This window comes from Myotis yumanensis, unplaced genomic scaffold (genome assembly GCF_028538775.1).
Source record: "Myotis yumanensis isolate MYYU_CA2020_CCGP unplaced genomic scaffold, mMyoYum1.0.hap1 SCAF_7, whole genome shotgun sequence".
Classification (NCBI taxonomy): domain Eukaryota; kingdom Metazoa; phylum Chordata; class Mammalia; order Chiroptera; family Vespertilionidae; genus Myotis; species Myotis yumanensis.
In genome coordinates, this window is record NW_027223758.1 from 92,880,711 (window position 1) to 92,894,700 (window position 13,990).

Consider the following 13,990-nt stretch of genomic DNA (forward strand, 5'->3'; position numbering starts at 1 on the left):
CCTTCCCACCTCCGTGAGAATCAGTCAGGTAAGGAATGCTGTGGGAGTGACATGTGGAAGGTGTAGCGTTCTCAGTGGGAATGGCGCTCCATGGGAATGCAGACAGTGATGTGGAAATGGAACGTTGGGGCGGTGGGGGTGGGGGTGGGGGGTGACATGCTAAGGGATGTATCACGCCTAGTCCTTCCACCCATCCCAGCCCGTGGTCTGGTATAAACATCAGGCAACATAGAAGCCTATATTAACCATAAATGGTGGACTTCCTTTGATAAAATGATTGCCTTCCTAGATGTTCTATGATGACAGTTAAGAGTTAGGAAAGAGTATGCACCTTTATTGACTTGACTTCTGGTTATGAAAGTGGATTTGCATGTTTTACCATTTAATCCTCACGGTGATTCTGTGAGAAAAAATCCTCCTGCTCTATACACACAGTTTGAAAGCAGACCTTCCTCTGGCCAGTCCAGCCTCACACCTGGGGTGACGTAGCAGCCCCAGTCTGCCCCTTCCAGCTCCGGGAGGCCTCCCCTCTCACAGGTCGAACCGCCGTGTGGACGGATGCCCATGCCTTGTTGCTCACCCTGTTCTCCAGGGCCTCCGAGAGAGGCCACACTGGGCCACGGGCACTTTCCCCTCAGAATACAAAGACTCCAGTGGTTGGATGAGAAAGAGAAGAGTTCTTTCACATTAGGAAGACGTAATAGATGCAGTTGTTTAATGCTTTGGGGTCGTTTATGTCAGCACACTGGGAAGGGGCATAGCAGGAGCTAGTATTTATATAAATAATAGATTTGTTGCTTTATTTATAGCATCAAGCTATTAGATTTACTGAGGAATGGCGTTGTAAATAAGTGTATCTTTTCTCATCTGTGATGTTAAACATTAAAATTCTGTGTCCTCCCAACCTTTCCTTGAGCCCTAATTTATGACAAAGTGAAAATATTTTTTAATCCACATGTTCTTAAAAACAGTCCTTCCCTGCAGGCCCACAGGAGAGAATCGCCTTACAGTTGGGGCAGGTACAGCTCCCTTTCAGAGCACAGGTTGCAGGTGTCGGGGAAAACTGAACGCTTTCTGAAGGGAGTTTTAATTTCTCCTGAAGACCTTTCCAGGGACCTACTCTGTTTCCAGAATGTTTTTATTTTATAGAAAATAAGGAAAGGGTGGAGAGGAAGAAGCGGGAGGGAGGGAAAAGAATAGAAAAGAAATTGCATTTCTTTGGAAGATCCGTAGACCTCAATGAACATGAAACAGATGGCAAACATGAATGAGTTGTGATCAGAAACTTTGATCTTTACCCCAGTTCCAGGCCACAGGAATACCCACCCCTGGTGCCCCCTCTCTGGGCTCCATCAGGATAGCTAAGCAGGACATAAATAAGTCCTGTGCAAATAATTACGCCGGGTCCGTGTGTGCCGCACACGCATACATGCCCGCCTAATTGAATCGAGCGTTTAATCCCAGGATTCATTATCTATTTCCCTATCGAAGGCTTTTTTCCCCATTTATATTTAGCACCCAGCTGTCCCCTCCTCCAAATGGTCAACTGTAGGCCCGTAAAAGCTTTGCCATCGGCCTCCCAAGCCCTCGCTTCGTGCAGCAGTTTTCTCAGTCGGGGGCAGCTGGCGTTGGTGTGTCCCTGCCTCGGGCCTAGATGGAGAGAGAGAGAGAGAGAGAGAGAGAGAGAGAGAGCGCGCGCTGCCTGGAGGGGGATGGAGACCAGCCCTTCCTGCAGGTGTTCCAGGTAGAGCCGCGTGCGCGCATGTCGGATGGGGCCCACTGCCTTCTGTAGTCATTAGACTGAAGTCCTGGAAAGATCAGTTACCATGCTTGCTGGAAGTTATTGATAGAGAAATTCTTTCTGCACGAAAGATTACAAACAGAGTGTTTATCTGAAGATGGATTTGTTTTAATTTGGCATTGATGTATTTGATACCTGGTAGGATCAAAGAAAACAGAATCAAAGGCAGAAGTACAAGCAGCCTGCCTCTCCGAGTGCGGCCTCTGTTACAGACATAAAATCTCGGGACTGGAGCGCTCAAATTTATTTGTACTGATGTTTGTTTAAAGATCAATATTAAATAAATTGGTCTGGAAGCTATAGTCATAAAGCAGCTGTCGAACTAATGTAATCCCACAATGCCATTTGTCTGCTGCACGAAACCTGGTTAGCTGTGTACTTCTAATAACTGTGTGGAAAGCCACTGGAAACAAAAAGAGCCCAACTGGATTTTCTGAACTTGGACGAGATTGCAGTGGAATGGGACGAGAATCTGTATATATCTGATCCCTCTCAGGGGAGTAATTGGTTTTTATGGCCAAGTACCCAGGGTTCATATATCCTACAGCCTTCTTACACAATATATAAAAATGCCTCTTTAGACTCTGTTATTACACCTCAGAATAAAAGACACATCTCAAGACCCTGTTTTCACTTATTTTGTTAATTGTTGATGTTACTGCTGGTTTGCTTGCTGTTGGCATTGGCTAGTTCAGTGGTCGGCAAACTGCGGCTCGCGAGCCACATGCGGCTCTTTGGCCCATTGAGTGTGGCTCTTCCACAAAATACCGATTTCTGTGCATGGGCCACGAAGTTTCAATCGCACTGTACATGTGCGCCCGCACGTGGTATTTTGTGGAAGAGCCACACTCAAGGGGCCAAAGAGCCGCATGTGGCTCGAGAGCCACAGTTTGCGGACCACTGGGCTAGTTGGTCTTGATCGGTGTCTTTGCAGCTGTTTTGTTAACTGGGCACTGGTCTGTACTGGCGCCTGTAAAATCCTCCAGTTTTAGAATTGCCCTGCTCTGGAATCTGTAGAGACTAAGAAGGAGAAAACCTGAGCAGAAGGAATTGTGGTTGTGTATCCTCTGCATATGATGCCTGTGTCATCTCACTCCCACTGTCTTTGTCACATATTTTTCAATCATTTTTTTTTAACTTACAAACACATCAGATGTGTCCCCTGCTATCGGGAATATAGAATCTGGTTGTGAGCTGGGGCCAAGGCATACGTGCAAAGAGAGGATCACAATGCAGTGTCACATGGATTAGAAGTCACGTGAGAGGGTAACTCTAGGGACGCTGATGGACTGGACATGTGGAGCCACTGAGTCAGCAGAGGACAGCGGCAGGACGGGCCTGGAGCTGCAGGACTGTGTGGATATGGGCAGGGAGCATCGGAGAATGACGTGGCACGACGTTCTTGAGCCCTTAGAGGGGGATTGGTTATGGGTAAGCTGGCCAAGGAGCAAGGGTTATAAAAGTGACAGTTGTTTTAAAAGGTGTTTTTTATAAACCCAGATGATAGTGATTGTCTTTTTTTAGAAAAACCAAAATCATGGCATAAAATAGTCCCCTATTTCATAATCTTCTTCTCTCTCTCCTGCCCAGTTTTCTGTGGAGCTCCTGCCTGTGTTCTTCATATCTAAACGCTGCTTGTATCTCCTGGCCCCAAAGGCCACCTATGAAGGGCTTTTTCATAAATGACTCCGTTGTCAGTTGTGAGGTTAAGCAGCGTTTTGTGATGCCCTAGAATTGCTAACGACTCCTCCCTCGCTGGGAGGGTTGTAGAGCAGTGCTGGAGGCAGATGAATGGGTGTGAATCCAACCCCCTCCATTCACTGGCTGTGTGATCTGGGCAAGTGACTGACCCTTTCAAAGACTCAGTCTCTTCATCCATAAAATGGGGACAATAGTGGTAGCCGACCGACAGGTTTATTTTAAGGGGTGGGGGAACGATTTACCACCCTAACTCCTACACACTTAAGACTTTATAAATGATCCCTCTTGTAATCATCTCCCTTTCTAACTGTTTCCCATGTTGTCATACCTTAAAGGGTCAGAAGCAGTTTCATTTCCACCGTCTCTTTCTGCCCATGGCAGCAAGTGCTGTGTGACCTGTAGTTTGCAGAAGAACTGCAAAGTCTTCGGAAGGAGATGAAGCATTAGAAGGGAATGTAACAGACCAGGTTATTAATTTGAAAAAAATAAATCAAACCTGAGGGGAAGCTGGAATTCACAACGCTCTACATGTTTCTCAAGTTAATCCCTGTAAATGTGGCAAGGATTATCTCTCTTAACTCTTTTTAAAATTTTATTTTATTATTTTTTAATATATTTTTTCATTTATTTCAGAGAGGAAGAGAGGGAGAGAGAGAAACATCAATGATGAGAGAGAATCATGGATCACCTGCCTCCTGCACGCACGCCCCCCATCCCCACCCCCCCCACTGGGGATCGAGCCCACAACCCGGGCATGTGCCCTGACCAGGAATCAAACCGGGACCTCCTGGTTCATAGGTGGACGCTCAGCCACTAACCCACACCCGCCAGGCTCTTCACCAGGATACTTAAAAATTAAACCAGGAAATTCTTAAACTTTCTGCCCTTCTCCAAAAGAAGCAGTGGAGCCCCCAGTATTGGAAGTCAGAGTTGTCTTTGGGGCCCTTTGTGCTCACAGAGTGGTTCAGGCTCAAGTCGAGTGGAACCTGTCCCGTAAGCTCTCCTGCTGCTCAGATGTGGGCCAGGCAGCAGCTCATGGCGGGTGGGAGAGGTTTGCGTTTTGGTTTAGTTTTTGTTTGTTTGTTTGCTGTTGTTTTGCCATAAGCTTTGCCCAGTATCCAGTGTTAAGAAATGTGCGTTGATAATACCAAAGAGACCTAGGAAATTAGGTTGTGGTCTCTGTTTTAAAGTCTTCACCCTCAGGAATTCAGGACTCTCATTCTTTCAATAATATTGATGTAGCCCAACTGGTATAGCTCAGTGGTTAAGCATCAACCTATGAACCAGGAGGTCACAGTTCAATTCCCCGTCAGGGCACATGCCCAGGTTGCAGGCTCGATCCCCAGTGTGGGGCGTGCAGGAAATCACCGGTCAGTGACTCTCTTTCATCATTGACTAGAGGCCCGGTGCATGAAATTCGTGCCTGGCGGGGGGGAGGGGCGGGGATCCCCTCAGCCCAGCTTGCACCCTCTCCAATCTGGGACCCTTCGGGGATGTCTGACTGCTGGGATCGGCCTAAACCCTCTCACAGTTCTGGACCACTGGCTCCTAATCGCTCATTTGCCTGGTTGCCCCTTACTACCCCCCCACCCCCGCCAGCCTGATCGCCCCTCACTGCCTCTGCATGCCAGCCTGGTCGCCTCTAACTACCCCCTGCTGCCGGCCAGGTCGCCCCCAACTGCCCCCTCCCTGCTACCCTGGTCACTCCTAACTGCTCCCCCCCCCCCCCCCCCCCCGCCAGCATGGTCACCCCTTACTGCCGCCCTGCCGGCCTGGTTGCCCCCAACTGAACCCCTCTGCCAGCCTGGTTGCCCCCAACTGCCTCCCCGCTGGCCTGGTTGCCCCTCACGCCCCCCCCCCCCCCACTGGCCTGGTCACCCCATGCAGCCTGCTGTTCAGTCATTTGGTCATCCCTCATTAACCTCCCTGCCAGCCTGGTCGTAGGCAGCCATCTTGTGAGGGCATGAGGGTTAATTTGCTTATTACCTCTTTATTATATAGGCTAGGATGTTTCTATCTCTCCCTTTCCCCGCCTCTCTGAAATCAATAAAAATATATACATTTCAAAATATATATTGATGTAAATATTTGGGGAGACTCCTGGATGCCAACAAACAGGGGAACTGTGGCAAAGCGGGGTCAACTTCTGCAGGGGAGCAGGCATTGTGTGGCTGAGAGAAAGCATGATGGACAGCGGCCAAGAAGCCCTGTGTGAGGCGGAAGCTCCAGTCTGGTTACAAAAGTCCAGGTTAGCGTTGGGCACAGGGTGGGAAGCTTGTCCTCATGCAGGGACACGGGGGTGCTTGTTCAGCACAGGGGGCAGGCTGGGAGGAGGCACCCCAGCCGGGCATGTGTGGGTCACACAAAGTGGGGGGAGCTCTTGGTTCCCCGCGGGGGGTCACTGGGTTTTGTGCGACAGGAACAGGGCTTGGCCCCGCCGTGGGGGTTTCCTGGGCAGGGTGTGGGGACAGATCGCTAGCCTGTCCCTCCAGGAGGATTGGGAAGGGACTTCTTCCCGTTTCCTTGCTCATCACAGGCGCCTTGGAAACCTGCAGATGTTTCGTTTGAGTAGCTTCACTAAACACCCACTCGCCTCCACATCAGGTGTTTCCGCGTGGCCTCCTTTGATTTGATTGTTCTCCCCTTGCAACCCTTCATGGATAGCGAGGTGGCAGAGGCGCATCCCTTACTGGGACTGCTCCTGTCGCTCGGAATGTTTTCAATATCCAGAGCCGTGTTCGGTGGCATCTTGATTTCACATCTTTCAAGAGCCATCGGTGTGTATCCAGTTTATCTATTTCTCCTTTCCTTAATAAAGACGCAAACCTTAAAATTGGGGCTGATTGTGCTGAATTATTACTGGAAGATAGATTCATCAGCCCTCCCAGCTGTAGGAGACGGGGCTTCCTAATGAAGTTCCCCATCAGAGAGAAAGGCCTAATTCTGATTTGGCGTAGGTAATGAACTTCTCCTTTCCTGGTGTGCGGAGCGGCATGGGGCGCTGCGAGAGGAGCGGGAGAGTGCGCTCGCAGGAGCATTATGCAGAATGTCTTTTGTCTCCTTTTGCTGGGACATATTAAATTTTCAATGTGGTCTCTCTAACATAAAATTATGATAATGGCTTTCGGCCCACTGCGAAGGCAGCTTGCTGGTCCTGCGCCTGTGTGTCTGGCTCCAGCACCGGGGTACACTGTGGGAGTTGCCTTTTCTATTAACAAACCTCTAGATACCTAATGATGAATTTTCTTTCACCAAATGTTCTCCTTTTGTCTAAAATACAAGCATTTTCTAAATTGCTTTTGAGAAAAACAAGAGAGGCAGAGAGGTCCGCGGCGCTAACAAGGGAGACTGAAACAAAGCGAGGGTTCCGTCAGCATCCTTGTTGTAATTATAAACCAGCCGAAAGGTTGTCTCGAGTCCTCGTGGAAATACTTACCATCTTGTTGGTAGAACCGATGGCATCGTTTAGCGAGAGGACAAAGTGAACAGTCGCCTCCTGAATGCGTGTTCCTTCCAGTCGTGTGAATGTGATGGCTGAATTCATTCTAGGCAGTTGTAGCAACTCCAGTATCCCATGGGGGGCAAAAAATGTTTCTTCTTTTCCTTAAAAAATGTTTCAATAATAGAAATGTATAAAATAATAGAACTTTTAGTTTTTTGTTATTTAGCATATTGACACAAAGTATCTTACAACTTCGGGAAGAATTTTTCACATGCTCTATATTTCATGTTACTTCTAATTTAAAACGAGGGCACTTCTCCATAATAATGAAGGTCACTCATGAAATTGTCACCGCTGCTGGCTGTCAAACTGCACCGGCCTTGCTCACATCACCCTGGGAGCGGGGATTTTAATTCTTCTCGGGGCCAGTTTACAAGATGCACACGAAAATGCATCTCGTCGCGGTGTAGTCACGCTCTTGCGTTTTCCTGGAGTTTTCCTCTCTTTACTCCTAAAGGCAGAGATACCTTCCTGAAACACGGGATGCTGGCGTCTGGTCATTACGACCGACCTCGTCTTTTATTACCAGGTGGACGTAAGAATTCATGTTCGCGTAAGATTTCACAGCTACAGGGAGGTTGCTAGGATGTCACCAAGCACGGCAAGCATGTTTGCAGGAAAGCGGGCTTTGGGGGGACCCGCTCTGTGATGCTGTCGGAAATGCCGGAGGAGACCTGGGGGCAGACGCACGCTGCAGAGGACGTGTGGACGCTGACCGGTCATTGCCAGGTTTTGAGAGACAGCGGTGCTTAGTGAGGTCCCGATGTCCGCCCAGTCGCGGCAGCAGCACCATGTTTCCGCGCATCTGCTGGCAACAACGTGCACATCCCTAGCTGTGTGACGTCGGTCTGCAGGCAGACTGGTAACTTTGGAACTGAATTGCCATCAGCGATTAGAATGGATCATTAGAATTGCTTTTAAAAACCAAACCAAAGGACGCAGGTGGCAGAGGAATCCCTGGAAGTGACTGTTCCCTGAAGTTTCTTTGTGGAACCAGTAGACACTGGTGCAGTTGGTGCTGACGACGGCTTCGGCCACTTTGCTTGGGTGATATCCTGTGAAAGAGGAGCTGCCGAGAAGTGTCTGGAAATCTAGAAAGCAGCCCAGGGCCCATGTTGGTTAAAACGGAGGGCGAGTTTGTGTAAAGCCGCCTCTAGCTCTGTCCCTCTGGGCCTTGCTGTCTGAGACTCGGAAGCCACATCTCTCCAGGAAGGGCCTGCCCTCGTTCACAAAGCAGAATCAGAGACCTCCTGGCGCAGGCGGAGAGGGCCCGGGCGCGAGTCAGGGTGTGTGTCAGTTACCAGCTGCGCCTCCACGGAAGGCCCCAGGCCAGCGAAAATGACTTTATTCCAACCAGTTTCACTGGGGTGAGCAGTCTTTTCTGAATTTGGATAACACAACGGCAACTGCTTCATCTTTTTTATTATCATTGATTCAGAAAATGGGTAGTGATGTGTGTGAGTAGCCCCGGGGTTGTGCCTGGTGAGTGGCATGCGCCTGGGTGGGTAAGAGGACTGGGCAGGACGGGGCAATTCGGTCGGGCGAGTTGGGACGGTGTCAGTCTGGTTTATTTGATGAAGTGCTTGCCTGTGGACTGCTCTGCTCCTGCAGCCAAGAAAAAGAAGAAAAAAGAAAAGAAAGGATCTTTTTGGTCCAAGCTCATTTCTCCGTATGTTCTCGGTGGGGGGGGGGGGGGGGGGGGGGAGGGTGGTGGAGAGCCGGGGGGGGGGGGGGAGGGTGGTGGAGAGCCGGGGGGGCGGGTGGAGAGCCCGGGGGGCGGGGGGGGGGGTGGAGAGCCGGGGGGAGGCGGGGAGAGGGTGGTGGAAAGCCCGGGGGGGGGGGGAGGGGTGGAGAGCCGGGGCGGGGGGGGGGGAGGGTGGTGGAAAGCCCGGGGGGGGGGGCGGGGGGGGGTGGAGAGCCCTCTAGGAAAGGCGCTTGGTGTGCTAGGCAGCGCAATGTTTGCCGGGCAGAAGGGCTGTTCTTGGCAGCCAGTTCCATGTTTGTGCCCTTCGTGCCATGTCTGTGTTTTATCGGCCACAGCAGATGGGCGCAGAGGCGTGGACACTTCCTCGCACTCTGGACGGGGAAGGTAGACGGTCGCCGGCGTCGGGCGGTGTTGTCTTGGAGAGGGTCAGGGCCTGTAATGGGAACGCGGCCCCTTTTATTTATACTCATTAGAGCACGTTGCTGAGAAACCTGGGAACACAGTCATCACTGCAGATAACGAGGGAAGGAGGGAGGCTTTAAATTAACCGTGCCCCAGACTCGGGCGACAAAGGCTGTTGGGGAGCAGTCCAGGAACCCAGTCAGGTGACCGGCAAGCGCCCAGCCTCACAGACCCCATGTAAGTCCCAGCCGAGGGGCACACGGGGTCAGTCCCTGCCAACGGGCAGTAAGTCATTTGCTCCGACGTCCTGCCAAATGGACGGTTTCCTTCAGTCTCGGAGCCAGGAAGGGGGCGGGGGAGGGGGGAGGACCAAATTCACGTTTCTTTGCTGGAGGAAGGACGGCCCCGGGGACCGCCTCACTCGGAGGGAACATCTCATGACCCACAGTCCCCCCAAGCTCGGGGACACTGCTCTGTCACCAGGCCCTGCCTCTCCCACAGGGCTTGGGCCTGGCCAGCACCCCAGGCCTTCTGTGCTCTTCACACGTGAACACACCTGTTCCTAAAACCTCTCTGTGACACAAACATGTAATTTCTCATTCACTGGCCAGAGGGTGCTGAGCAAGGAATTGTTCGATTCCAATCAAAACGGGCCTGGGAAGCTGGGTGGCCCTCAGGGCAAGGCCTGGTGGTCGCCCGGAGCCGCACCCGTCATTGCTGGGGCGTCTCCTGCTCAAGCTGCCCATGTCCTCCGTCAGATGTGCTCCGGGCGAGGAGGCGGGAGGGGGCGCAGTCCAGCTCGCGGGTGCTCCGAGGAGAGGACAGCGCGGAGACGCTAGGGCCTTGGCGTCCAATTCCGCCCATCTCTCCGCGTGCACGTCCGGGTCCCTGCTCTTCCTCCCCGGCCTAACTGCGAGGCGGCCACGGAGCCGGCACAGGGAGCTCTGCCGCAGCCAAACCCGCGTGTGCATGGGGGCTCCCGGCATTTTCCTCTGCGAGTCTCTGTGTCACCCAGGGACGTGGGGCCTGCGCGCCCTGCACCAGGATGTCTGTGGGGTACAGTGGGGCCCCATCTTACAGGGCCCGCCTGTTATTCCTATCCCAGTGGCAGGGCCTCCGCCCCTTGCCTCCCCATGTGTGGGCAAGTGTCGCCTGTGTCCTCTCCCCGGCTTTGTGCCTCTTGCAGACGATGGAACGGAGCCGATGCTGGAGGCTGTGCTGATGGCACGTTTCCCGTGCTCCCTGTGTGAACAAAAGCCAGCGGTGTCAGTTTTAACAGTTTAGCTAAATTCCCCAGACGCTCTTAACAAACGCAGAAACCTCTGCCACGTCTTACCTGACAGGTTCCCTGCCGTCCTCGCACACTTAGAAGAAATGCCATCCCCCATCAAAAAGTTCACGTTTCCTCTGACAATATAATTTGCTACTTTGTTCTGCTTTATCGCGTTCGTTGGCAGCGTCGCCTTCGCGAGCGACGTTCGTGCTTCGTGCTGGCTGCTGTGCTTGTTCTCCGAGTGCCGGGCGGGATCAGAACGGGAGACTCAGGAGCGACTGTCTCCCATTCCACCCGGGCAGACGGAAGTCGGGAGGTGAGGATCTGATGGAGAAGTACGATGTCCGTTAGGAGCTGCTGCCATGGTCCCCTTTCACCCCAGGACCCACTTCCACCCGCAGCCCAGGCAGGTGGTGAGAACAGACACGCGGTGACAGAGAAACGACAGGGTCTCTGGGACGAGCCTGAACTCGCGTGGTGGCTCTCCGGGTGGTGGGCGGTCACTTACATGCCTGGCCTCCGTGGTCTCATCTGAGACAGGGGCGTGTGAAGGCCAAAGGCAGTGACATCTGTGATGAAGGCACTCCGAGGACGCAGCTCCTCTCCCATTTCGGTCTTGCCTTCCTGGAAGGTTCTGGACTGAGACCCAGTGCCCTCCTGGGACAGCGCCCCTCCATGGATTTGGTGGGCATCGTCTTTCCCAGACTCCTGTGCTCTTAAGGACTTCTGGTCGCCTTGTATGTCTGGCTTGGGGGAGGCACATGGACCCGTCCCGTCACCTGGATTCCTCCTGCGAGAGGAGAGAGGCTGTGTCCCATGTTCAGAGACATATTGTAGGAGCCAGACACAGCCATACTGGACACTGCAGCTCGCAGTTGACCTGGAAGGCCTGTTCCATGGCCAGGCGGTGGGGCCATGGGTCAGATGCTGGGGGAGGAGCCAGCAGGCCACAAGCTGGTCACCAGCTTGCTCTGTGGACGTGGTGAGGTCAGGTCAGTCCTCTTTGCTCAACCTCAGGCCTCAGTTTCTTTTTGTGGTTTGTTTTGTTTTGTTTTTAATTGGCCAATTTCATGGGAAGGGCAATTTACTTATTTATATATGTATATATTGACTGCAGAGAGGAAGGGAGAGGGAGCAAGCGATAGAAACATCAATAATGAGAGAGAATCATGGATCGGCCGCCTCCTGCTCGCCCCCTACTGTGATGGAGCCCACAACCTGGGCCTGTGCCCTGACCGGAATCAAACCGTGACCTCCTGGTTCATAGGTCGACGCTCAATCACTGGGCCACACCGGCCGGGCTCTCCTTGTGTTAAATGGAGGCCTTGTTATGATAATGTCCGAGGTCTGAAGCTTTCACAGGCCACTGTTATTTTTTGGTCAGACATTTCCTTTCCATTTGCTGAAAGTCCACAGCCTCCTCAGCCGATGCCGTGTCAGTACCACCAGCCCTCTCTTCCTGCTCCCCCTGCGCCCGCCCTGCCCTCACACTCAGCGCCGCTGATTTCCCTGGCCTCACTCTCCTGCTTAATGGCCCGCCTCCTGCGCCACCTCTCCCATCGGCTGGAAGACAGGTACAGATTGTGCCTATAAAGTCAGAAGGGGACGCGGGGCCATCTCTCCCTCTCAGTCACGGTCCAGTGTTTCCTTTCCTCGGCAAGTTCTCCGTGATGTGGAGCTCCTGGCGGCCTGGGCTTGGAGATGCGGAGAGCCCATGCGCTGGAGGAGCCCAGTTGTTTTGAGAGCAGAGGCGGTGACCCCCCAGAGGGTCATCCTTGAGCTGGGCGTCGGGGGGCCTCGTGAGAAAGGCTGGGTCCTCGGGTACCTCGCCTCCTGGAAAGCCCCGGCACAGTGCGTGTCTGATCTAGCAGAGGGCCTGCGCCCGTGGGTGAGGGTGTCCGTGTGGGAGCCCTGAACACGGGCTCACAGGAAGGAAAACCCTCAACACCCCTCAGGGAGAAGGGCTTCTTGAATCCTCACCCAAGGCTGTGTTTGGTGGTTGGTTGGTTTTTGTTTTTTGTTTTTTTTAAATATATTTTATTGATTTTTTACAGAGAGGAAGGGAGAGGGATAGAGAGCCAGAAACATCGATGAGAGAGAAACATCGATCAGCTGCCTCCTGCACGCCCCCCACTGGGGATGTGCCCGCAACCAAGGTACATGCCCTTGACCGGAATCAAACCCGGGACCCTTGAGTCCGCAGGCCGACGCTCTATCCACTGAGCCAAACCGGTTCTGGCGGTTGGTTGGTTTTTTTAATATATTTTTATTGACTTCAGAGAGGAAGAGGGAGAGAGAATCATCAGCGGTGAGAGAGAATCATTGATGGGCTGCCTCCCGCACACTCCACACTGGGGATGGAGCCCGCAACCCGGGCATGTGCCCTGACCATGAATCAAACCCTGACCTCCTGGTTCATAGGTCGACGCTCAACCACTGAACTATGCCAGCCGGGCGTGTTTGTTTGTTTTTATTGATTTTTAGGGGGGGGGAGAGAAAGAGAGAGAGAGATCGATCAGTTGCCTCCCGTAGGCTCCCGAGCAGCTGGAGCCAGCAGCCTGGGGGTGTGCCCCGTCGGGGATGTTGCCCACAGCCTCTTGATGTTCAGGACAAGACTCCAACCACCTGAGCCCTGGCCGGGCGCGAGGGTTTTCACGCTTTTGATGCCGTGTGCTGCATACACACGCTGGGCTGGGGCAGGTGTCCTCAGGGTCCAGCCCTGACTGCCCTGTGCAGCAATCACGGGCCCGGCCTCCCCCCTCTCCAGGACTCGGCTCCTCCTCAGTCTCAGGCAGAGACCGCGCCGTCCTTGCCCCAGTTCCCGCCAGAGTGGTGGGGCTGGGTCCGTGGATGCTGAGTGGGGCGCACACGCACTGTCAGGGGTGGAGACGGGACGGGAAGGAGGAGGGGATGGACCGCCTTGCCTGGTGTTTCCTCGGAGCCCGTCCGATCAGCAGTCCCAGGGGCATCCTGAGGGCCTCTCCCTACCTGGGATCGTCTGCCTCGCGTGCGGGCTGGGGCTGAATGTGGTGATACAAGTGAAGTGGCCGTCACCTGCTGGCAGGTCCTGGTGATGCGGGGAGGGCTGCCAGAGGGATCCTGCAAAGAGGCAGGAGCAGAGCTGACCGGGCAGCCGATTCCAAGGCTCGACCCTAAGGGCAGAGGACACCTTTGCCCGAGGCCACGCTGTGGGCCAGGGTTTACCGGGGCCTTCTCGGCACGCACAGCGGCTGGGCTGTGTGTGTGCGTGTGCGTGTGCGTGTGTGCGCATGTGTGTGTGTGTGTTCCAAGGAAAGCTCTCCACTGTGGCCGAAAGCAGTGGAGTTTCCAGGGGGGACCTTTGTGAGCCCAGTGCTAGGTTTGGGCTGTTTTCAGAAGACACAGGTCTTCACTTAAGTTTGAAAAGCACCTGAAAAGGAGCATATGTTTTTATCACTGTAGCCCGGTCTGCACTGGACTGTGGGTTGGGGAGCCCTAACCTGGGAGTCGGAAGACAGTGAGGACCCTTCTGGGAGGTCAAAGGTCACAGCAGGAGGCTCCAGCCTCCTGCCTCATCTTGCCCAGGATGGTCGGCACCCCGCCCCCTCCAACACCCACTCTCCTAGG

At 53.4% G+C, this 13,990-nt stretch overlaps 1 protein-coding gene across 4 annotated transcripts in view; it reads left to right on the top strand.

Annotated features, from left to right (window-relative positions):
* The window catches only part of ZNF521 (zinc finger protein 521), a 280,749-nt gene that overhangs the window by 200,269 nt on the left and 66,490 nt on the right, over nt 1–13,990 (top strand). The window lies entirely within an intron of this gene.